Raw genomic sequence first — 25,140 nt, 5'->3', positions numbered from 1 at the left:
CCTGGCTCGGTAGCTTGACAGATTAGTAGGGCTAAAGAAGGAAGTTGTTTTTTGGAAAGAAGCAGAAGATGCCACAGACAAAGGAGATAATCGATGGATGGGCCAAGATCCAAGAACAGATATAAAGACAAAGAATCCAGGCCAATTGAAAAACATGGGGGAGGAATATTTGGGGACTCTGGGAAATTTTGAGATTTTTAAGAACAGAAGTGGGGAGGACACATGTTGAAAGCCATCCAGCTTTTTAGCCAAGTCAGAAGTGAGGTTATTCACTTCTAATGGACAGGACAGAAGTGGGAGATGGAGGGTAGCTGAGATGGACTGAGGACTGAAGTGAAGATGAATACAAAACTTAGCACCGACATAGGAAACAGACAGATACAAGATACAGATATTCAGGGAAATATATTGTCTATCTGTATATTAGAGGTGCAGTGTGTGTGTTTAAATGATTCATACATGTTTATTGTAAAATCCCATCACCCATAAGTAAACATTGCTAGGTGATATTACAGTGGAATAATCTAGAGGGGGTGGTGTCTACCTGGATATGGGGCACAATCAGTGACTGGGTTGTTGACCAAGTGATTAAAAGGTTACATGTGCCTTTGTCAGAGTTATGACCATCAGGAGAGACTCCAGGTTTCGGAAAGAAGATGATGGTATGTTTGTGGCATTAGATTTGATGTGGAAAAATCATAAAATTAAAGAGAGAGAATCCCATAACCTTACACAAGAGGAGCCGTTGGTGTGAACGAATACTCAGAGGGGGACAACAGGTAACACAGAGATGAGGGAAGAGAACATGGCTAGAGAGGAAGGAAAAGAATGAGACATTCTGGGACCAGAGGCCCATGGGGCACAGATTTTCAGCTGCATTCAGAGGGACAGGGAAGTCAGGGAAGAAGAGAACGAGGGATGCATTAAGTCCATGATTAGCTGGCTGGAAAATTATCCACTGATTTCTTTGACTTATGGCTCTACTTTCATGGTTAGCTTTAAAGTGAGTTACCCTACAATACTACAAAGGACTGCTCAAATTTTCCTTTGAAGAGCTCATTACAAGAGAGATTCCCTGGCCCCACCAAGCCTTAAGGAGTAAGGTCTATGCAGGACTCAAAAAATTTCAAGAGGGGTCTTCAAACTTGTTTTGAAAGCCTTTGTAAAGTGTCTTTACTTTTTTATTGTTTGGGGTTGACACCCTGGATTTACTCCAGTATTTTTCACTGGACAATTTCTGCAGGCTTCTGGGACAAGATAATTTTTCCTTCCAGACAATGCTTCCTGCCAGTGTATATAGAAGCAATATTTTTGAGTGTAATGTTCTCTGAAACCATCTTGGCATTTTTGCTGAGAGACAGATTAAACTGGAGAATGGTGGACCAACTATAACCCAAGAGAACAATATCCTTGAATGGATTGTAGCTAAGTCTTGTTTTTTTATTTTGAATCTCTCCATTATTAATGGAGGCTCTTAATTTTGCTGCCATCAATGTATAAAACAACCTACCACCAGGAAGAATTATAGCGACTTTTGTGCATAATACTATGGGGTCATTTTAGAGTGTATTTACAAAAGACTCTTTCCTGGGCTCTATCTATGACTGAGAGTTAGATAATAAACAATAACACATGAAAATGCTCTCATTCAACTTATATTCACAGAATAATACAGTCATGTAGATGAGAATTCTTTAGATGCAACCAAAATATGTATTAATCGCAGCTGTTGTGTATGATTAAAAATTTACCACAAATTAAAATGAGAGATTTTTAATATTTTGTTCCACGTACTAATGCTGCTGAAATAAAATTCTCTATCAGTCCTATGCCAAATTATGCTGCTAACCACTTAGAGATAGCTTTCTTTCTCTGAAATATTTTTCCTGCCTCTCAGTCATGCATAACAGAAAGTTATTCTGCATCGCATCCAAGCTAAAAAAAATCCGTTTCAAGTACATGCTAAAATTGTGCCAAGAGAGAACTCAAAATAGAAGCCTCAGAACAGAGAGAAAGCATTCTGTTCAGTAAGTCTGTATGTAGTATTAGAGGTTAAAATAAACCAAATTGATTATCCAGGTTATGTTCAAAATTCCAAGTTGAAACTTTGAAGAGACAAGGAGAAAGAAAGGAGTAAACAATACCTGGGAGTCTTCTGGATCAGTGCCTGTTAAAGACCTCCAAATACATGTCCTGAGTGTCTGAGCAGTGTTGCCAGGTGTTGTTCATTGCAATTTATTTTTTTGAATTTGCAATTGCTGCTTTTGGCTGCATCTATCAAACAAGAAATAATTACTGAGCTACTACTATGTGCATGGTATAGTGTTTAAGCATAGCTGGAAGTTAACACGATGAGATCCAAACCCACATTCCAGGACACACCAGGAGGGAGTTTGTGGGTGTTGGCAGAACATGGAGGAGGTAGGTAGGCTCAGTGAACACATGGTTGAGGAGCTCATGCTGGAATTGTCTCACGCAAGGGCAGCCTATTGATGCAGCTGCTCTCACAAAGAGTAACCCTGGTGATATAAGTACCCTTCACTTGAATAGGACAGTTGTCTGAGCGACACTGCTTGGCACACAGCAAACACCAATCCTTGGCAGGCTTCTCAGTCCTCCAGCTGTATCCCTTTACAGACAGAGTTAGAGATAGCAAATCCCTATCTTGGTATCTCTGAGACATGCTTCAACTCTGCCGGGACCCAAACCAAACTACCTTTGGTAGCATGACAAGAATCACAGAGTGCTTACCATATCAAAAAGTCACTAATTACAATTAAATGAAAATAATATTAAGCAGGCAATCTCAAGGAGTTTCAAAGTTAAGACTATGTCTTTACATCTGTTTTTCTAGTAATGTCAAACTAAGGTAACTTGTCTTTAAATACTGAGAATTTTTTGGCTGTAGATTAACCGTGTATTTGTGAGTTAAAGATAGAAAGTGTTGTGTTGAAAAGCTTTATTCTCACTATTGAGAAACTCACCCATTTGGAGGATATTCTAACTATTATTTCTTATTTCCTGGTTATCTGCACTGTGATTCAGAAAAAAACACCTCTTGGATCAAAGAGCTAAAAGGTTACTCATCCTATGCTTTTATACAAAGCATTTTCAAACCTGGTAAAAGGGTGAAATTTTTTTTTCCAGCTCTACTTTCTTTGTGCATGTACCTCATAAATCTGTTTTATCTATTTTCTTTTCCATGGTTTAATTGTCTCCTGGCTATCTCTCTTGGATGTCTCGAAGTTACCTGAAGTTCAGCTCTGGAACTTGAACTCATTATATTTCCCCTCCAAACATGTTCTTCCTTCTGTAGTAGTTTACACAGTGAAAATGTGTGTTGAATCAATTTATATACATCTGCCACTGTATCTGGTCCTTTGTTAATGCATACATTTATCAAAGGTGAGATGTTTTGATTGGCTAAGTAATGAATGCTGCAGCTGTTTGATGTTGGGTGAGTCTCTTACCTTTTTGGATGCAGAAAATGTAGAAAAGGTATGATTTATTTCCTTAAAGGATAATAATAATAAAGGTAATAGATGGGAGGGGCGGAAGATGGCGGCGTGAGTAGAGCAGCGGAAATCTCCTCCCAAAACAACATATATCTATGAAAATATAACAAAGACAACCCTTCCTAGAATAAAGACCAGAGGACACAGGACAACATCCAGACCACATCCGCACCAGAGAGAACCCAGCCCCTCGCGAAGGGGGTAAGATACAAGCCCCGGCCCCGCGGGAGCCGAGCGCCCCTCCCCCCAGCTCCCGGCGGGAGAAGAGCAGGCAGAGCGGGAGGGAGACGGAGCCAGGACTGCCGAACGCCCAGCCCCATCCATCCGGGCCAGAGTGCAGGGCGCTCCATACTAGGAAAACAGGGCAGCAAGAACAGTGAGCAGGCACTGGAGGCTGGGCGACAGAGGACATAAGAAAAGCGCGCGACCATTTTTTTTTTTTTTTTTTGCTTTTCTGCTGTTTTGTTTTGGCGAGCGCTTTTTGGAAGTCTTAAAGGGATAGGGATCCCAATACTAGGGAAACAGGGCAGAAAGACTGGTGAGCAGAGGCCTGAGGCTGGCACCGGAGAATAAAGAAAAACGAACGACCACCTTTTTCTTTTTTTTTTTTTAAATTAAAAACTTTTTTTTTTTTTAATTAAAAATTTTTTTTTTTTTTTTTTTTTTTCTTTTGGTGGTCGTTGTTTTGTTTTGGCGGGTGCTTTTTGGAAGTCTTAAAGGGGCAGGGCGGGTCACTTAATCCAGAGGTAGGGAATCCGGGATCTCTGGGCATCCTAACCCCTGGGCTGCAGGGAGCAGGGAGGCCCCTTACGGAGATAAATAGCCTCCCAGCAGCTCCTGCTCCAACGCGACTCCACCATTTTGGAGTAGCTGCCCGAGCCAGGCCACGCCCACAGCAACAGCGGAGATTAACTCCATAGCAGCCGGGCAGGAAGCAGAAACCCTGTCTGCGCGCAGCTGCCCAGCACAAGCCACTAGAGGGCGCTGTTCTCCCAGGAGAGGAGGGCCACAAACCAACAAGAAAGGAAGTCCTTCCAGCCGTCACTCGTCCCAGTTCTGCAGACTATTCCTATCACCATGAAAAGGCAAAGCTACAGGCAGACAAAGATCACAGAGACAACACCAGAGAAGGAGACAGACCTAACCAGTCTCCCTGAAAAAGAATTCAAAATAAGAATCGTAAACATGCTGACAGAGATGCAGAGAAATACGCAAGAGAAATGGGATGAAGTCCGGAAGGAGATCACAGATGCCAGAAAGGAGATCGCAGAAATGAAACAAACTCTGGAAGGGTTTATAAGCAGAATGAATAGAATGCAAGAAGCCATTGATGGAATTGAAATCAGAGAACAGGAACGCATAGAAGCTGACATAGAGAGAGACAAAAGGATCTCCAGGAATGAAACAATATTAAGTGAACTGTGTGACCAATCCAAAAGGAACAATATCCGTATTATAGGGGTCCCAGAAGAAGAAGAGAGAGGAAAAGAGATGGAAAGTATCTTAGAAGAAATAATTGCTGAAAACTTCCCCACACGGGGGGAGGAAGTAATCGAACAGACCACGGAAATACACAGAACCCCCAACAGAAAGGATCCAAGAAGGGCAACACCAAGACACATAATAATTAAAATGGCAAAGATCAAGGACAAGGAAAGAGTGTTAAAGACAGCTAGAGAGAAAAAGGTCACCTATAAAGGGAAACCCATCAGGCTAACGTCAGATTTCTCAACAGAAACCCTACAGGCCAGAAGAGAATGGCATGATATATTTAATACAATGAAACAGAAGGGCCTTGAACCAAGGATACTGTATCCAGCATGACTATCATTCAAATATGACGGTGGGATTAAACAATTCCCAGACAAACAAAAGCTGAGGGAATTTGCTTTCCACAAACCACCTCTACAGAACATCTTACAGGGACTGCTCTAGATGGGAGCACTCCTAGAAAGAGCACAGCACAAAACACCCAACATATGAAGAATCGAGGAGGAGGAACAAGAAGGGAGAGAAGAAAAGAATCTCCAGACAGTGTATATAACAGCTCAATAAGCGAGCTAAGTTAGGCAGTAAGATACTAAAGAGGCTAACCTTGAACCTTTGGTAACCACGAATTTAAAGCCTGCAATGGCAATAAGTACATATCTTTCAATAGTCACCCTAAATGTTAATGGGTTGAATGCACCAATCAAAAGACACAGAGTAACAGAATGGATAAAAAAGCAAGACCCATCTATATGCTGCTTACAAGAAACTCACCTCAAACCCAAAGACATATACAGACTAAAAGTCAAGGGATGGAAAAACATATTTCAAGCAAACAACAGTGAGAAGAAAGCAGGGGTTGCAGTACTAATATCAGACAAAATAGACTTCAAAACAAAGTAACAAGAGATAAAGAAGGACACTACATAATGATAAAGGGCTCAGTCCAACAAGAGGATATAACCATTCTAAATATATATGCACCCAACACAGGAGCACCAGCATATGTGAAACAAATACTAACAGAACTAAAGGGGGATATAGACTGCAATGCATTCATTCTAGGAGACTTCAACACACCACACACCCGAAAGGATAGATCCACTGGGCAGAAAATAAGTAAGGACACGGAAGCACTGAACAACACAGTAGAGCAGATGGACCTAATAGACATCTATAGAACTCTACATCCAAAAGCAGCGGGATATACATTCTTCTCAAGTGCACATGGAACATTCTCCAGAATAGACCACATACTAGGCCACAAAAAGAGCCTCAGGAAATTCCAAAAGATTGAAATCCTACCAACCAACTTTTCAGACCACAAAGGCATAAAACTAGAAATAAACTGTACAAAGAAAGCAAAGAGGCTCACAAACACATGGAGGCTTAACAACACGCTCCTAAATAATCAATGGATCAATGACCAAATCAAAATGGAGATCCAGCAATATATGGAAACAAATGACAACAACAACACTAAGCCCCAACTTCTGTGGGACACAGAAAAAGCAGTCTTAAGAGGAAAGTATATAGCAATCCAAGCATATTTAAAAAAGGAAGAGCAATCCCAAATGAATGGTCTAATGTCACAATTATCGAAATTGGAAAAAGAAGAACAGATGAGGCCTAAGGTCAGCAGAAGGAGGGACATAATAAAGATCAGAGAAGAAATAAATAAAATTGAGAAGAATAAAACAATAGCAAAAATCAATGAAACCAGAACTGGTTCTTTGAGAAAATAAACAAAATAGATAAGCCTCTAGCCAGACTTATTAAGAAGAAAAGAGAGTCAACACAAATCAACAGTATCAGAAACGAGAAAGGAAAAATCACGACGGACCCCACGGAAATGCAAAGAATTATTGGAGAATACTATGAAAACCTATATGCTAACAAGCTGGGAAACCTAGGAGAAATGGACAACTTCCTAGAAAAATACAACGTTCCAAGATTGACCCAGAAAGAAACAGAAAATCTAAACAGACCAATCACCAGCAACGAAATTGAAGCGGTAATAAAAAAACTACCAAAGAACAAAACCCCCGGGCCAGGTGGATTTACCTCGGAATTTTATCAGACATACAGGGAAGACATAATACCCATTTTCCTTAAAGTTTTCCAAAAAATAGAGGAGGAGGGGATACTCCCAAACTCATTCTATGAAGCTAACATCACCCTAATACCAAAACCAGGCAAAGACCCCACCAAAAAAGAAAACTACAGACCAATATCCCTGATGAACGTAGATGCAAAAATACTCAACAAAATATTAGCAAACCGAATTCAACAATACATCAAAAGGATCATACACCATGACCAAGTGGGATTCATCCCAGGGATGCAAGGATGGTACAACATTCGAAAGTCCATCAACATCATCCACCACATCAACAAAAAGAAAGACAAAAACCACATGATCATCTCCATAGATGCTGAAAAAGCATTTGACAAAGTTCAGCATCCATTCATGTTAAAAACTCTCAGCAAAATGGGAATAGAAGGCAAGTACCTCAACATAATAAAGGCCATCTATGATAAACCCACAGCCAACATTATATTGAACAGCGAGAAGCTGAAAGCATTTCCTCTGAGATTGGGAACTAGACAGGGATGCCCACTCTCTCCACTGTTATTTAACATAGTACTGGAGGTCCTAGCCATGGCAATCAGACAAAATAAAGAAATACAAGGAATCCAGATTGGTAAAAAAGAAGTTAAACTGTCACTATTTGCAGATGACATGATACTGTACATAAAAAACCCTAAAGACTCCACCCCAAAACTACTAGAACTGATATCGGAATACAGCAAAGTTGCAGGATACAAAATCAACACACAGAAATCTGTGGCTTTCCTATATACTAACAATGAACCAACAGAAAGAGAAATCAGGAAAACAACTCCATTCACAATTGCATAAAAAAAAAAAAAATACCTAGGAATAAACCTAACCAAAGAAGTGAGAGACTTATACTCAGAAAACTACAAGTCACTCTTAAGAGAAATTAAAGGGGACACTAACAGATAGAAACTCATCCCATGCTCGTGGCTAGGAAGAATTAATATCGTCAAAATGGCCATCCTGCCCAAAGCAATATACAGATTTGATGCAATCCCTATGAAACTACCAGCAACATTCTTCAATGAACTGGAACAAATAATTCAAAAATTCATATGGAAACACCAAAGACCCCGAATAGCCAAAGCAATCCTGAGAAAGAAGAATAAAGTAGGGGGAATCTCACTCCCCAACTTCAAGCTCTACTATAAAGCCATAGTAATCAAGACAATTTGGTACTGGCACAAGAGCAGAGCCACAGACCAATGGAACAGACTAGAGAATCCAGACATTAACCCAGACATATATGGTCAATTATTATTTGATAAAGGAGCCATGGACATACAATGGGGAAATGACAGTCTCTTCAACAGGTGGTGCTGGCAAAACTGGACAGCGACATGTAGGAGAATGAAACTGGACCATTGTCTAACCCCATATACAAAAGTAAACTCAAAATGGATCAAAGACCTGAATGTAAGCCATGAAACCATTAAACTCTTGGAAGAAAACATAGGCAAAAACCTCTTAGACATAAACATGAGTGACCTCTTCTTGAACATATCTCCCTGGGCAAGGAAAACAACAGCAAAAATGAGTAAGTGGGACTATATTAAGCTGAAAAGCTTCTGTACAGCAAAAGACACCATCAATAGAACAAAAAGGATCCCTAAAGTATGGGAGAATATATTTGAAAATGACACATCCGATAAAGGCTTGACGTCCAGAATATATAAGGAGCTCACACGCCTCAACAAACAAAAAACAAATAACCCAATTAAAAAATGGGCAGAGGAACTGAAGAGACAGTTCTCCAAAAAAGAAATACAGATGGCCAACAGACACATGAAAAGATGCTCCACATCGCTAATTATCAGAGAAATGCAAATTAAAACTACAATGAGGTATCACCTCACACCAGTAAGGATGGCTGCCATCCAAAAGACAAAGAACAACAAATGTTGGCGAGGCTGTGGAGAAAGGGGAACCCTCCTACACTGCTGGTGGGAATGTAAGTTAGTTCAACCATTGTGGAAAGCAGTATGGAGGTACATCAAAATGCTCAAAACAGACTTACCATTTGACCCAGGAATTCCACTCCTAGGAATTTACCCTAAGAATGCAGCAATCAAGTTTGAGAAAGACAGATGCACCCCTATGTTTATTGCAGCACTATTTACAATAGCCAAGAATTGGAAGCAACCTAAATGTCCATCGATAGATGAATGAATAAAGAAGATGTGGTACATATACACAATGGAATACTACTCAGCCATAAGAAAAGGGCAAATCCAATCATTTGCAGCAACATGGATGGAGCTGGAGGGTATTATGCTCAGTGAAACAAGCCAAGCGGAGAAAGAGAAATACCAAATAATTTCCCTTATCTGTGGAATATAAGAACAAAGGAAAAACTGAAGGAACAAAACAGCAGCAGAATCACAGAACTCAAGAATGGACTAACAGGTACCAAAGGGAAAGGGACTGGGGAGGATGGGTGGGTAGGAAGGGATAAGGGGGGGAGAAGTAGGGGGGTATTAAGATTAACATGCATGGGGGGCTAGGAGAAAAGGGAGGGCTGTACAACACAGAGAAGGCAAGTAGTGACTCTACAACATTTTGCTATGCTGATGGACAGTGACTGTAAAGGGGTTTATAGGGGAGACCTGGTATAGGGGAGAGCCTAGTAAACATAATATTCGTCATGTAAGTGTAGATTAGTGATACCAAAAACAAAGCAAAAAAAAAAAAAAGGGCAGTTCCTGTGTGGTAACCTCCAACGAGTTCTACAGAAGGGTATAAAGGGCATATAAAAGTGTAGGCAAAGGGTCTGTTTGTGTTTATACAGAGGATCAAAGCCTAATTGGGCTACCCCGAAAATGAACTAAGATACGATATGAAAAAGAACTTCCAACATCTGCACTCTCTGGAAGACTCATGCCAGAAGATGATCATCAAAAAACCCCAACAAAGATCCACGCACTGCTACAGCTGTAGATGCACTCATCCCACCAGTTCCTGGACTTGCCATGGTAATGAGGAAGGAGATATCTAAGCTGGCCTGTGCATACAGTAAAACAACAAATTTGACTGGATCTATACTGTTGGAACTCAACCAAGAATTTGGAGAAGTGCAAATTGTAGCGCTCCAAAGTCTTACAACTACAGACTATTTACTGTTAAAAGAACATATGGCATGTGAACAGTCCCCAGGAATGGGTTGTTTTAATTTGTCTGATTTCTCTCAGACTGTTCAAGTTCAGTTGGACAATATCCACCATATCATAGATAAGTTTTCACAAATGCCTAAGGTGCCTAACTGGTTTTCTTGGTTTCACTGGAGATGGCTGGTAATTACAGATATCCTTTGGTTATGTAACTATACTCCTATTATGTTAATGTGTGTGCGCAATTTAAGTAGTAGCTTTAAACCTATTCATGCTGAAGTTACTCTACAAGAAGATATGTCAAAGAAATAATCAATCTTCCCATGTTTTCTTCCGCCTGCTACTTCTATAGCTTTTCTTCTTCCTTCCTAATTACAACCCTTAAATAGAATTCGTGCCTCGTATCAAATTTACCGAGTATCATAATTCTTCCAAGTGGTAAAGATACCTCAAGACAAATGCTGGGCATAGAAGCCACAGGGCATAAATATGCAAAGAAGTTAAAAGCTAACCTTTTCAAACAATAAGGCTTCCCTCTCACTTACCAACTTCACATTTCCCTGTATGGCCCCGGAAGATGACTGGTTAGCCAGAGACGGGTAAGATTCCTCAAGGGAGGAACAACCTAAGACAGGCACAGTCGCAGGGGGGCCATCAGGTGAGAAATTGGATATCAACAGAGGTGAGGCTTAGAACTCACCCCCCCTGTTCTGAGAGAAATCTTCTGCATATGTGGATGTTTTATTGCCCTGGTCTAGCTTGGATTAACACATAGTCTACAGGCACACACCTGATCATCTACATTTGCTCTCTTACAACACTAAACTATGTTTTCTACCTTTATCTTGTATCTACCTACCACTTCAGCATTTTATTAAAAATAATAATAAAGAGAAATGTGGTATCCACATATAAATCAAGTATAAAAACCAAATGAGTATTCATATTTGAACTGACGGTTTAGAGTTCATAACGCATGAGCAAAACCGAAAGTTTCTGTGATGACTGCCCTTGTATTGTTCACCATGTAACTTATTCATTATGTAAGAATTTGTTCTACATGTAAGAACTTGTTCGTTATGCCTCAGAAGATTGGAGACTGACGAAAATTAGGCTTGGGGTGGATTAATGATTGTGCATTGAGCATTGACTCCCCTATACAGAATTTTATTGTCGTTAACAACCATTTGATCAATAAATATGAGAGATGCCCTCACAAAAAAAAAAAAAAAAAAGGACAGACTTCCAATGGTAAAATAAATAAGTAACCGGGATGTAATGTATAGCATAAGGAATATAGTCAAGATATTGTAACAGCTTGGTAGGGTGATAGCTGGAACCTAGAATTATGCATATAAATGTTCTACCACTGTGTTGTACATTTGAAACTAATGTAATGTAATACTGTGCGTCAACTACCCTTCAATAAAAAATAATTATTTTAAAAAAATAATAATAATAACGGTAATAATAATAGATATGTATTTTTTCTTTCAAGTTTTTCTTCCTCTTCACACGTTCTTTTTAGAGGTCTGGCCCAAAAGGACAGCTGAAGACTGTAAAATATTTCTTATTCTAAATAAAATCATCTTAGGTGGAATAAAGGAATTGTCTTCAACTATAACTTGGGCTTTCATGTGCAAGGAAGGACAACTGAGCCCATGTGGGTTCAGGAGCTGAACCAGGACTAGTGGTGGAGGTTATTAAGGAGCATCCCAACATCAAATAGAGTTGGTGTATGTTGTCTTCGTCTTATATTCTGGGTGTAAAGACTTCAAGGATCAGTTAGATACCCGTGTCATTCCTCAAATTTGGAGACACAGATCAGGTTTTCAACGTTTTATTCTGCCAAACAAACAAAACAAGCCAAGCAACAACAAAAAATGCAAAACAGCTTCCCAATATGACCATCATTTTATAAAAAAGGGAGATGATTTTACCAAAAATCTAGGAAGGATAATAACAGGTCTTTGGGGCTAAGGGCCGTAGTGACCTTACAATGATACACACACAATACATGCACGCACACATTATATTTTTACCCTGTTCTTGCTCATATCTTTCAAATATCAATACTGATTTAATGGGCCTACAGGTTAGCATTTGAGCTTCAGTGTGCTAACACCTGTGTTAAGCCTGATCTATTGTAAGGGGTCAAGATATACATATACATAATTGATACGAGGCTTGTATAGGTCTAAGTAGCTATTTTTCCACAAATAATTAAAACTTGCAACTTGATATACAGCCATATTGCTTTAAATTAGTTTCTGCAGGCAGGACAATTTAATTTTGAACAACACCCTTGATTCTGAGGTATCTTCCTACATCATGTGTTTCCCTGACTCTCTAAAACGAAAGTAGTGCCTGTTGACTTGGAATTCTAGGCATAAATATACTGCTGGGCTCTTAGTGTGCTTCAAGTTGCTTTTTAAGAAAACCTTGCTGAGTCAAATTAGGGCAAAGTAGGCCAGGGGACCATTTCCCCCTTCCCTTCTGCTGCTGGGGTTTCCTGTGTAATACTAGGTTGTTCCTGCTTTGTATCAGGGTTCCGAACCCAGCAGGTGTTTGACTTTCCTGAGGGTGGGAGCGGTGGGTTACAGGCTTGATTACCTGGGAGGGCTGGTGATGGCAGCTGAAAGGAGGCTTATATCTTAGGACGGGGGCAAAGCCACTGCTTGGGTAAAAGGGGAAAGCACTGAGGCCGAAGGGGGAGACTACGACCTCCGTACAAATTTGGGGTAAGACTCCTGCAGGGAGGCATAAGAAAGTGCGGATCCCCAAATTTGTGAGACTTGGTGATTTTGACAGCTTATAGGATCCAAGGAAAGCTGACACTCAGAGCCTAAGTTTTATGAAGTGGTAGTGTAAGTAGGTGTGAAGTTTGCATTGTCACATTTGTTCAGTCAGTTTCTCCTGAACATAAGCTATGTCTGATAGGTGCTTCTAGAGGTAGCTTTTTTTTCCCTGGGAAACGAGGTTATGTTCAGGAGGTTACACGGAACATCTTCTATTCACAGATATAGACTGTTGGCTATCTTCTACCCAAGGATACTGTAAAGGTAAATAAAAGATTTTGGATTAAAATTCCCAATAACTATTATGCATCATTAAAATGACTCACTATGAAGATAAGAAAGCTGTCAAGCTAAATGACATACTTGAGTTATAAAAACAATTGAGGGCAAATCAGTCTTATAAATTGCAAAGTACAGGCTTCCAGAGATAGGTATCAAATGTCTTTGAAAAATGGAATGTAGATTAATTTCTGGAATCAAATAGAACAAAGCATGAATAATTTCCTTTTTTCCCCTCTAAATAATATTTAAATTAAATGTCAAAGTTGGCATATTCTCTCATCCTGCCTGTTGGTTTGGAAAGAATTTTCTCAAACTGTTTCCAGAAATTAGACTAATGACCACAATAGAATCCCCCCAAACTTGCCTGAGCCTAAGGCACTGCCATTGATTGTGATCTTGATGTGTATCTCCTGGCAGCACACAAAGGACTAAATCGTACTGCTTTGTAAGAGTCACCCACAGATCCCTGGGGTTCTGTCTGTCACCCTGGAGAGATGCCTTGAAGAGACACTTTCCGGAAGACACTGAATCTTAACCCCTTAGGTCAATGCCAGTTGGTCTCATGGTCTTCAGAAGTCTTAAGGTTCTGTTTGGGTGAACATAGCATAATCATTTGTCTTCCTCAGAAGTTAAATTCAAAGAGAAAGTGGTTACTGGTCTCATACTCATTCCTTAAAGAGGAGAATATTGCCCTTGTGAAGCTTATCACTACACATGTGAAATGGAGATTTTTGAGAGCACTATCTAGGTACTTCTGGTAGTGCCAAATTCCCTTGTATCTGAAATACTCGAATCAGTGAGGTAAGAGGTGGTGAGTGTGTATTGTTTCCCTTTGTGGGAGGTGGGAGTGGTTTTGCAGTTATTTGCCTAAGTGCCTCCCTTCTCTGCCTCTGTGTGCTAACAGCCTATTCCCCAAGGCTATCTTAACATTCTGCGTTTGCTTCCCTTCCAAAGAATCACAAAATATTTGAGCTATCTTATATCTGCCCTCAGTATTCCCTTTGGATATGGCGGAGAGTAGTCTATCAATTCAATTTTGAAAACGGAGGAATTGACCTGAGGTTGACTATGTGACTGTTGCTGATGGAGGCGGACCAGACCTGGGTCTCCTGACTCAGCCAGGTGCTCTCCCTCCCACTCTACATTGTCGAGTATGTTCCTTGTCGCCTAAAATTACAGCTGAAACCACTCAAAAAATGCAGGACCAGTTCTCCTTGTAAAAGCGTCCAGTCTTACTGATGGAGGTCTAAGAAGCTCAAGAAAAAAATTATGCCAGTTTCAAAGCCAACCAACCACTGGAAAGATCTGAGAGAGGCAGAAAGGGAGGTCTGCCTATTATACAAGCACTTAGAAATATTCTCCTCTACTGATAATTTATCTGTACTCATTTATTTCTAAGGCAGCCCTTTCCTGGAATCTGAGTCAGAATCATTTGTGAAGCACTGCTACAGTTTTCCCCGCCTCTCGAGGCAGATTCCCAAATTGGCTGAATGGTATTAATCAGAGGTGGCCTGGCCATTGTGTAAGGTAATAGATTAAGCTACCAGCCTGGTGAGAGAAGAATGCTTGTTGTCTGCTCTCTTACGTGCACCTAGAAGGAGGCCAGGCTTGGCAGATAATCCATACCAATTAGGCAAGAATCAATGTGCCCCATCAGGTTATGCCCTGATAGGATTTTCTCTACACAGCAGAGTGCCGAGCCGTAGGGAGGAATCACTGTGTGGCACTTTGATCCTTCAAATGTGAAGGCCTGGTTGCAGGGACGTCTGTTGCCACCGTGGCCCCTGGAGGGCACAGGCATGAGTGCAGTTCTTCTCAGTGCCCACGCTGTTATGGAGTTAGATTTGGAACTGTGTCTGCAGGTGCCCTTTCAATTTTCACTTTTCATTATGTTGGTAAGGTGTTCTGAGGTCCGACATAAAATGGAATGTGGGGCTGATCAGTCGACCAGAGAAACGAGGAGGAATTGACAGTATTATTTTGGCAAATCAGCAGTGGCATTTACAATACTGAATTAAGTGCATCGTGTTGAAGTGGCACCGACTTCATCTAAGATCATGCAAATGTGTATCGGTCATCGCAGCTGGTGAAAAATTTAATAAAATTTTATTTGGAATATACTTGATACAAAGCACTAAGCTGAATTCTGTACAACTGTCTTAGTTCTGAAGCTTTTCCTTTCATGTACATTTGTGAGGTTCTAATAAACACGTACTAAAGAACAATGATTTGGCTTTGCCTTTTTTGTGTTGGATTCATTGTCTACTTCATGATTTTCTTTTAATATTGACTGTTTTTAATGATGTGTTTTGTTTTAAGTTATTTTAGAAAATAATATCTAGTAATGGTAGCTGTGTTTCACCTGCAGTTTCTTCTCTGTGTTAAGTGTTGTCTGGCATTTAAATAAATAAGAGCTGGGATAGATGTTTCCTGTTTTTTCAAAAGAAAAGCAAATCATTAGTGCAAATGGAGACGATGAATGGGGAGATGTAAGCATCTTGCTGTGGCTTATAGACACAGTTCAGGAAGGTTCCAGAGCCAGCACATTTGGGCAGTGATTAGTGATTCCAGGCTTTACCCCCACTGTCTCCTTCGTTGTCTCTTGAGAATTTACTACCACGCCTTCTGGTTACATAATCTCTGGACCAAGAGGAATTTGAAAGGTCAGGCAAGGATTGCTTTGTCCTAGAGATTAGGCAAAACCAAATTAATTCCTTTAACTGGGTATGCTAGGATAGGTGGGAGAAATTATGACTGACTCCTTTCCCCCAACTCTGAAGCGATGAATATTCTTCCCTGAAGGAAACCTGTGCATTCAAAGTATTTTCTGGGAGTGATTTAAACATTACTGCAGTTAGTGGAAATTTTCCCTTAATAGCATGAAGTAATGGTTTACCATCAGAGGAGGGCAAAAGGATCCACATCGAGACTGAACAAACTCCCCTGTATTCCTCACTTTGGTTTAAGCAGCTCTGTTGGAAGGCCAAGACCTGACCTTTTGTGATCAGATAGGATTAGAAGCTGGCTTTTCAGATAAGGATAAGATCACTTCCAAAGGCCTTGGTGGACAAGTCTCAGCATTTGTTCTCCTGAGGGTGGAATCTCTGAGAGATGGATCAGGTACTGGAGATATCCAGGAACAGATATCAGCAGGTCATCTCTGTGGATGCTCTGCATTCCAGGGTGGAGGGCCATTGGAGGAACACGAATACCTCATGAGCTGTTGAAATGGAAAGAAATTTCTAATTCTTCCTACATCACAAGGAAACATAACAGAGTGATATTAGAGTACAATTATCAATTTAGAAAATAAAATATAATAATGGTAGTCACTACTATATGGAAAACTAAAATATTACTATTACTTGAAGTGAAAACTGATCACTAACCACCTAAGCAGATAAAACTTTACCAAGAAATTCATTGACTCAGTAAGGAAACATAAGTTGCATTTCTGCATTATATCTGATTTCTTTTGTAAAGTGAAATTAGCTGCTCTGTCCTTACTGCATTATATCTTTGAATTAGTTTGCAACTGTCATCCTAGGAGACTTTAACTACTTTTCTTCTGATCACATTCGAGGTAGGATCGTATTCAAGAGAGCTTGAGTGGTTCTCCAGGGTTGAATAAGGCATCAGGCTACACATTCTACCTACATCATTGACTGAGTCATCCCAACAATGTTACAAGATGGGTAATAGTCTCACCCCCACTTACAGGTGAGATTCTGCTGCTTGCTTCCTTCTCATTCCCCAATCCTGCTGACTTAGCCTTCACTCTGAGGAGTCTCCTCCATTGTAGTCTAAACAAGTGTGAGGCACCCAATGCCACCACTGGGGTGCAGTGTCTTAGGGTGAGCCGGTGGTGCCTGTGTGTCCACCAGTTGGCAGCTTTCCTTCCCGTGCCCATGTCTGCCCAGTCTGTGCAGTGGCACTCATGTTCTCTCGTCCTGGTTTCCTCTGCTCGGAGCAGCCTCACTACCAACTCCAGAGCTCTGTTGGTGGGGTGCCTGATACCCTGCCTTGCCCTGACTGTTCTACTCATCAGCTGTTCCATTGCCTTCTGTTCTGACTGGGGACTCCTCAGAGCAAGCCACAATTATCCAGGCAATTCTTTGATTCCTTCCCAGTTTGTTTCCTGGTAACTAGTAGGATCCCAGACTCCATACATCAACTTAACCTAACTGCCTCTGCTCCTTCTGATGGGCTGACCCTTCAGGTTCCCTTCCTGACGTTTTTGATCTTAGCATAATTTTTGAATTTCCTTGCTTCCTTGTACCAGTATTCTCCTTCCCAGGAGGAGATCTAGGCTTTGTGGCTCCCATAGCTTATTCATTGGGGAGCTTTCCTAATGTAAAATTATCAGGACTAATTTAAGTACAAATAAAAAAAACTGATTTAGAATGACAAAATAATTCATGACACGGCTCCCTGGAGATTTGTGTTCCTGTCTTCAGAGAGCTCTTCGGCAGTTTACCAGAAGTGCTCGTGTGGAATGCTCCCTTCTGTGGGCTGGCTTCATTTCGCCACTCAGAACACATGACGCTGGTACTTCTAGAGGCTGGTGCAAGTGAGGAGTTCTAAAGCTTAAGTATTCACTAGGTTCAGAGCAAGTCAGACCCCTGCAGTGTGTCTCTGGGTGAGAACACTGCACTCTGGCCTTTAGCTCTAGAAAATCATAATTCTGAGAGAAAGGGACAAAGAGGAAAGTATGAGAGAGAGAGCACAACCGATTCAGGTGACCCCCTCCAGCCTGCCAGTCCTCTCTCCTCTGAGGCAGAGCCCCTTTCCTTCCTGACTTTATGTATCAGCTGGTACTTACAAACTGTGCTGCAGGAGCACTGAATATGATATGGCACTTCCTGTTGTATCTTGGGGTGTGACCAGGATGAGTTTATTGACCACCTTGGGATGGGACACAGGGAGAGCTACAGACCAAGAACACATCCAGGGGGCCTAGGTGGCAGGCCGCTAGGCAGAGGGTGGTGTCCAGAGGGAGCAGGGGGCAGGCAACTGGGCCCCTCTGGGAGCCTCAGGGAGGTCACTGTTGGAATTACAGTGATCCTAGTGGTCCAAGGGGGAAGCACCATGTGACCCTTGAACAGGGGGGACCAGTTGTTGAGGCCCCGCAGCCATACCTGGCAAGCACAACCTCAGGGGACAGAGCACCACCTGGAGTGTAGAGGAAGAATTTCAACCCTTAGGTATACGAGCCCTCCAGAGTATAGAGCTCAGAAGTAACTTGAATGATTATTGGGAGAGGAATCAGGTAAGGGGCTCAAGAGGTTGACTCAACTGCTAGAAACAGGATTAAAGGGGGAGACCAGATCCTGGAAAGGCTCAGAGGCAGCACATCGAGGCTAGATGTGCTTGTGTCTTGGGGACACAGACATCTACTAGTGACTCTATAGTCTTGAGAAATTCTGTAATTTCTTTGGGTACCCCTCATCTCTTTTTTCATTCTGTTTAAAATAATAATGGTGTCACAGAGTCACTTTAATGATGAAATGAGATAATCTGGGTGCATAGTACTGACTATGAACTATTTGGGGACAGGAACCACATCTTGTTCTGATTTTTTTCCTAGTGCCTAACACAGAGACTGGCACTTAGTAGGCCCTTTATTTTGTTAAACTGTGCCAGATCACCTCCCAGGTGACTGGCATACTGATATATTTATGTAGATAGATGGCTACATGGATCTATAAAATTATAGATACACAGACCTATGCATATGTGTGTATAATTATATAAACATATCTATATATGTATGTAACTATTCATTATCTCTTAGTTTCTGACACTGAGTATAAGGTCAGGCCAGAGCAGTGTTAAGTGGTGACACTGCTCAGTCAGGTAGCATGAGGCGGGTGCCCTTCTCTGCTGGCTGAGGTGGGGGCTGCAGGTGTTAGTGAGGAGGCCCAGACACTCCAAGACAGGAGAGATTTGGAGATGAGAACTGGGCAGATGTTGACTTGTTTGTCCTTTAAACACCACTTAAGTGGCATTAAACCCAAAGTTTTTAGAGTGATTTTCCTAAAATATTTATCACTACTCATTTCCATGCTTCTGACTAACTGTTTAAAAAAATGAGGCTCAGCGAATGTCTTCCTGGGAAAATACTACAGTTAAGTATTCAGTGAGCTTCCCCATTTTCCTGTTTGCCCTGAAGGCACCTTTTGCAAGGGATAATGAAGTGTTCTCACTGATTCTCTATTTGGTTTCGAGACTATGTGTACTTAAATAAATATTTCTGTGTTGCCTTTGATCCAGTGAAGCCTAGAGCTGCCCTAGACTTCAGGGAGCAAGTGGGGTTTCAGTTTAGCCTTGAGTGACAGGTAGCTTGGTCAACAGCAGAGAGCATATGTGGGCTGGAAGCAAGGGCTTTGGCCATGGATGAACCGGAGTCCACGTTATGGCTTTGCTGTTTGCTGAATGTGTGATCATATGCCACTTAAAGCCAGATGAGGAAGTTAACCAGATATAGAATGTTCTGCTAAGTTTTTGAAGACATTGTTCTTGCAGTATAGTACAACAGTTTAGGATTTCCTTTTAGAAATTATGAATTCCTTTTAGACCATACTGCTGTGTTTTATGCTTTCTAAATTCTGTAGAGTAAGAATTATTCCATTTTAAAGATGAGGATGTTGTGGTCCAGAGAGAGAACAATCAGTCTATGGTCACCTTTAAAATTCACCTCACCTATCAAGTAGGGATTAACAGCATGTGTGAGGATGACGCATGGGGAGGTTATCAGACAGACTATGAAAGTACTTTCCATAGAGAAGCTGTTCAATAAACACTAACTCCCTTTGGCTCTTAGTTTTTAAAATGGGACTTCTGCCCTATTCTTATGCCCAAGCCTCAGCTTCTCCACCTCTATGTCCCTCTTTGGTCCTTCCATGCCCGTGTCCCTACATGGATAACCTTCTCAGGGCCTGATAACTTTTGAGGACTGAGTATCTTTCTCTGACCTTGACCTGTGGCTGTGACTGCTCCTTCTTCCAGACTTTTGGATGAAACTGCCAGCCTCTGCTGGCCTGTCCGTCAGCTTGGATCTCTACTGGGACAGCCAGGCATGACTTCCTGCATGGAAATTCACCTATTGCCCACCTAGTACCTGTGCTGAGGTAGCAGGCAGGCCAGATTCCTAGGTCCTGAGCTCTATCTGATCTTTCCCTCTCTTTCCAAGTTGCTTTTCCAGTGTGGAGCTTAGGAAAAGCAGAGATCCTTGGGTCTCATTCTAGGCCAACTGAATCAGTAATCTGAATTGCTTGGCCTGGGAATCTGTATTTAAAAGATGTCCTCCCAGGCCAATTTTGATGCAGCTGTTTAGCAGGCTGGCCTTTGGGAAACACTGACAGAGGGTCTTTGACAACATGCTTGTAAAGCCTATTGCACTCAGTGCGTCTAGGGTTCACTCAGAGTTAGGGAAGGATCATGAATCAAACTCATGTCAGTACACTTCCTTTCTTAGCAATTTCTAAAACTCCTTCTTCAAGAGAAAAATTATTTAATCTCCCCTCCATATATCCCCTGGATGACCCAGTCGCATCGATCTCTACATGGGTTTAGAAGTCCTGCAGGATGACTTGGACGCTCACCTGCTTCTGCAGTTGGCTTACCACTGTCTACTTGTTCTCCTTCGGTGGCACCGAGGGGGCAGGCCCCTTGCCATGTTTAAAGCCTGACCTCACTTACAGGTTCCCGGACCTACGTTTGCTCTTTGCAGTCACTGCTTCAACCTAGTTTTCAATTTCCTCTTAGAAATGATGATCTGCTCACATTCAAAGCTGTCTCTTTGAAAACCATTTCTTTGAATTGGATTATTCTTCAGAAGAATAATCTGGGAACATCAGAGATTTCATGTCTTATAAAATACTGTGACATAAAGACAATTCTGTCTAGATTGAATCCTCCAGATCCATTAGTTATCAGGCTAGGTCTTACTAATGTACTAAAACTTTTGTTGATGTACAATGAACTTTCAAAAAATTGGGTTTACAAAACGAGAACCTTGGAAACTTTTAAACATCTACCTGGGAAGTTGTTTTAGAATTTTATATATTTGTATGTCATTTTCTTTCATCTTTACATATGCCAGAGGGGCTGTATGTCAATGCTACTGATTTTATTCCTTTTGAGCATCTGTGTTTGTATACTGCAGAGCATTCTTGTGGTAATAAAGAGGGTTTTACCTGAGACCAATTTATCCCTGACTGTTTTCATGCAACCCAGAACAAGATAGGTGTTGTTAAATTCTGGTTTTACAAACATGCAAGCTCCTAACATTTTCTGTATTGTGGATATCAATATCCCTGAAAGCCTAGGATAATAAAAATGTCTTGGGTTCCCAGGATAACCAAGAATATCCTGCATGAGGTATTAGGTCATCAGTTTGTAAGGAACATTAAGAAGTGCTGAGATGGAACTGGGTAGAATCACTCAGACAATAAACAGTAGGACAACAGGACTTGGAGAGAGACAGGTTGTCATCGTATTTCTGACCATGCATACTTTGGTTAGTTTGCCACAGCAGTGTCTTGTTTATCTTAGTAAATGTCTTTCCCCACCTAATTATCCTTAGGCTATTATGTTCCTGTTCCCCAAATATTAAGCCTAGGGCAGATCTAGTAGACTGAAGAAACAACTAAGCTGGTTAGAGTTCCAGGCATGCTGGATGCTGACCATGGCAGACAGCCTCATCAAACCAACTGTAGGGCGTGGCTAACAGGAAAGGACTCACAAGGAGTTTTGGTTACCTGGCTAACAGCTTGCTGTCTTACCAGTAAGAAAGTAGCTAGCGTGACTCTAAAGTAACATGCAGTATTTTTCATGGAACAATGAAAAAAGAGGGCATTTCCCCTTGTCTCAAGATGGAAAGATCTGGGGTTGAGGGTGGTCAGGATATAATTTTGAAGTTAGGTTTACTAAAGTGGTTTAATAAATTCACAAAGAGACTAAGAAAGAAACAGAGGTTTGGGAGATGTTTAGTATTTGGGAGAACTAGGGGTAGGCTTTCTCTGGGCAATTCTGAAAGATAGTTCATATATTCACTAAAGAATTTCAGCTAATACCAAAAACAATTTATATGTTCTCCCTGCTTTTTAATTTGTCAAATAAATTCTGAGATTGAATTACTTAATTACTTGGTCTCAAAAATGGTTACTCTTATGACTGTAGATCATAATAGTGTATTAAGGTGGAATTAATTTAAAAATAGTAAAATATATTTGAAATCCCTTATGATAATTCTGAGACAGCAAAAGTTAAATAGGGCAAAATGTCTCTGCAAATTCACAATTCCTGTGTCTTACTTCTTGCTAAAAAAATGAATTTAAAATTAGACATTAACTAGATTTTTACTTTAATGCGGAGGCACTAAAGGAACCTCATCTGTGCTTTCCTAACATTCTACGAATATCCATTTGAAAAGGCACAAGCCCCCCTGCCTTGTTTTTTAAAAAATTGCAGCAGTTTGGGTAAGCAGGATATAGGAAGATCCTATACTGGATTCTGGGAGGATTTCCACAAACAGCCACATCAGTGGTGTTGGCTTGAGAAGCACAGTTGTGGACTCTGTTTGCTCCACCCTCTGCCTCAAAAAAAGTACACGTCCTCTCGCAGAGGATCGGAAAAAGTTCTCTGTTAGCATCATAGCCTATTCCTAGCTTTGGGATTCCAACCAGGAAGCCCCCCTTTCTGCCGAGGACAGTATTTTTTAGGCAGCCAGACCAGGGCTCCCCTCCTCTTTTCTTTCTTCTCTCTTCATTTTTGATTAGAGACTAGAGGTGTTACTTGAAACTGTGCCAAATGTGTGATACAGAGCAGTGGAATGTTAGGGCGTAACTGGGGGTGGCACATGGAATTGGGATTGTAAGTGTGACAGATGGAGGCAGAGACGAGAGCCTGGGAGTGTGAGTTGAGCGTGTGTGTGGATGCGGGAGGCTGTGGGTAGGGGCTTCAGTACTTGTCTTTGGGAAAAGAGGTAATTGCAGACTGTGCCTAAGTATTTAATGTAGGAGATTCTGGCAGTAAGAGGAGGAGGTTCATTTATTTTTCAGTAAGTATTTTTTGAGTATCTACTATGTGCCAGATGCTGTTTTGGTGGCAGAGAAACACCAGTGAAAAAGAGAGAACAGAGCCTGGCTCTAGTGAAGAGAGGAGAAGGGTGCTGGTGAGGAGGGACAGGGATGAAGATAAGCAAACCATTGAAAAATACAGGTTTTGATAATTGTCAGTACTGTGAACAAAATAAGCTGGGTGGCTGGTGTGGCAGAATGGGGCTCCTCAGACCAATTTACTGCAGCTCCATCATAGACCGGGCCCAAGGTCACAGGGCTTGTCTAGAAGAAACCAGAACAAATGGGGTAGAAAAAGTGAAGTTTGATCTTCACCACACTATTACACAGGTGCTATTACTAATATCCTGTTTTACAGATTCAAAAATAACCTGAGACCATACACGGAATAGAAAAGTTCTTAAGAAATACAAGCAGTTAATAGATATTTGGTAATGTAATGTAATACTGTGCGTCAACTACCCTTCAATAAAAAATAATTATTAAAAAAAAAATAGATACTTGGTACTTGTTAAAATTCACAAGTAATGAAATAACCGCTAATAATAAAGGAGTGAAATTTAAATTATAATTCAATATTAATTTCAATCAATGAAATTTTCAAAGATTAAAAAAAAGACCAAATTATTGCTAGTGATGGTGGCATACATTTGACCCTCTTGTTTGCTGCTGAGAAGGTTAATTAGTACAACTTTTAGGTAGAACCATCCTACTTGTAGGAATAAAGCCTAAGGAAATTACCAGAAAAGCAAATAAAGATTAATATATCAAATGTTAATTACAGTACTGTTTATAAAATCCCCAGATCAGAAACAGCCTGTATGTTTGACAGCAGGGAAATACTTCCATATATAGAACCATTATATAGTCATTAAAGATGATGTTTATGAAAAATTCATTAATGATATGAGGAAATGGTTGTTAAAATATTAAGTGAAAAAACTGGCTAAAACTTGTATATGTGGTATGGTGGAGTTTGAGCGATAGAATGCCTGAGGTCCAAGTGGACACATAACTGTTCAACTAGAAATTACATTTCTGTTTCCTTGGGCAAGGTGTGGCCATACATGCATGTGTGCAGAAATGATGTATACCATCTCCAGACCATATTACTGAAAGAAAACTGCTCGCCTTCTGTGTCTTCTTTGCCCTTTTCCATAGGCTAACATGTGGGTCAGTAGTGGGTGAGCTGAGGACCATGAGGACAAGAACAACACTCTAAGAAATGACAGAGCAATAAGCTAGAAGGAGCCTGCATCCCTGGATGATCCTGTGGAGTAGAGTTCTCCCTGCTGAACCTATCAGATGGAACTTTAATCTTCTATCATGTTTTCAGCCATTGTGATTTCTTCTCTGTTTAATCAGCTGAACTAATACACTAACTAGTACAGATAGCAACTCTGCAGAATACATACAATATTTTCAGTCCTTATTATTATAATTATTTAATACTTAAAGGTACTAATAGTCTTAGTAATAAAACCAAGTAGCAAGTCCTGTTAGGAGATTTGTTAATACAAGCAGAATGCCTAATATTGTGTCTCTGATGTTCTGGCGACCTTCAGGCATATGTTTCACAAAAGCACTTAGATACAACTTAAAAAGAAAACCAGGATCAGATGTCATTGTAAAAAGTGAACGTTTTGCTTAGTTCTTTAAAGTTTTAACTTGATCTCAGATCAAGATGTATTACTGGCAGTTTTTTGTTTTCCACCCTGCCCATTGCTTCCAGAATGGGATATTGTG

The 25,140-nt window shown here is 40.8% G+C and overlaps 1 long non-coding RNA gene across 1 annotated transcript in view; it reads left to right on the top strand.

Moving 5' to 3' along the window:
- Positions 1 to 24,895, top strand: part of LOC118911911 (uncharacterized) — a 59,359-nt gene extending 34,464 nt beyond the window's left edge. Inside the window, exon 5 of the long non-coding RNA XR_008992527.1 lies at positions 24,556 to 24,895. This is a non-coding gene — a long non-coding RNA (uncharacterized LOC118911911). The remainder of the gene's footprint in view (positions 1 to 24,555) is intronic.
- Positions 24,896 to 25,140: the final 245 nt, after the last annotated feature.

Source organism: Manis pentadactyla, chromosome 11 (assembly GCF_030020395.1).
Source record: "Manis pentadactyla isolate mManPen7 chromosome 11, mManPen7.hap1, whole genome shotgun sequence".
Taxonomy (NCBI): domain Eukaryota; kingdom Metazoa; phylum Chordata; class Mammalia; order Pholidota; family Manidae; genus Manis; species Manis pentadactyla.
This window is presented reverse-complemented; position numbering and strand designations above follow the sequence as displayed.